Consider the following 1,227-nt stretch of genomic DNA (forward strand, 5'->3'; position numbering starts at 1 on the left):
GTCCCGCCAAATAGAGAAACAGTGAACCTACAAGGAAATAACGAGGTTATATATACAATATAGGGTGATGATTTCTAACATGCGCCTTAAGTGCAACTAGCTTCTCTTGTCCGTACATTTTCTAGATAGAATTGCTGGCGTGGACGGCAATGGATCTTTTTTACGCCTCTCCACTTATGCATCGAACGGTCACGTTTTGTTTATTGTTTTTTTTTTAGTTTTTTGCGATCACATTTGCTATTTTTCAACCGTAGTCTCCGATTAGTATCGTATCGGTCAAGAATCGGTTTCAGTCTGTACCGGTTCTGTCTCTGCACCATGGCCCCACTCAGCAGACACTGTACGAGATTGTGTTTAATTTATTCTTTTTGTCCTTGAGGAAAACACCCTGGAGAAGACAGGACAATGAGAAGTGGGACCCCTTGTCTGGAATGATATAGAGTATAATAACGTTTTGGGATAATTATTATTCTGCCCTGAACTTTCACATAATTATTATTGGGTAATTTTCATTTGGACCAGTGAGGGCTGAGGCTACATTTGTTTGCAAAAGTGGAGTGAGAAAAAAGGGATAGGAAAAAAAATATGTGGGCCCGTATATAGTGGGGTGAGGGAAAAGGAAATGAAATGAAAGAATTTTGTGGAAAAGTGATAGTGATAGATCCAAAAAAAAAAAAAGGTAGATCCCACTTTTTATTTTTTCAAACTTTTTTATAAAATCTCACTAAATTTATGAGATTTTAAAATGGATTAGGGTGGGAAAGTTGTGCTGCCACATTACCAATGAAACTTGTTTCTCACTTTCCCACCTCAAGTGACCAAACAATTTACAATTTTGGGATTTAAGGGAGAAGTAAAAAATCTACACTTTTTTCAATAATTTTTCCACCCCATTTTTATTTTAGCAAACAAACACAGCATGAGATTTTTTTTTTTTAATCCAAAGAGTTTATATATAGGGTGGGGGGGAATATTACTAAATAGGGCCGCGGATGGGGCGACCGGCCTCGGTGGGAAGTTGGGCTAACCGCCCCCCCAACCCCCCCCAGGGGGGAGATTTGGGTCTTTGTCATTTTTAGTTCAAGAAAAAAATTGAGCCTTTGCATCTGTCGATTTAAGCTTTTGCAATGGAGTATAAGTTGTTGCTAATTGCCACGGAATAAATGTTGTGAACTGTCTAGCGAGAAGGATTGGACTGTCGCATCGAGATTTTGATCTCGACCGTTA

Source organism: Hakea prostrata, chromosome 11 (genome assembly GCF_041222555.1).
Source record: "Hakea prostrata isolate BN-2017 chromosome 11, UWA_Hpros_2, whole genome shotgun sequence".
Classification (NCBI taxonomy): domain Eukaryota; kingdom Viridiplantae; phylum Streptophyta; class Magnoliopsida; order Proteales; family Proteaceae; genus Hakea; species Hakea prostrata.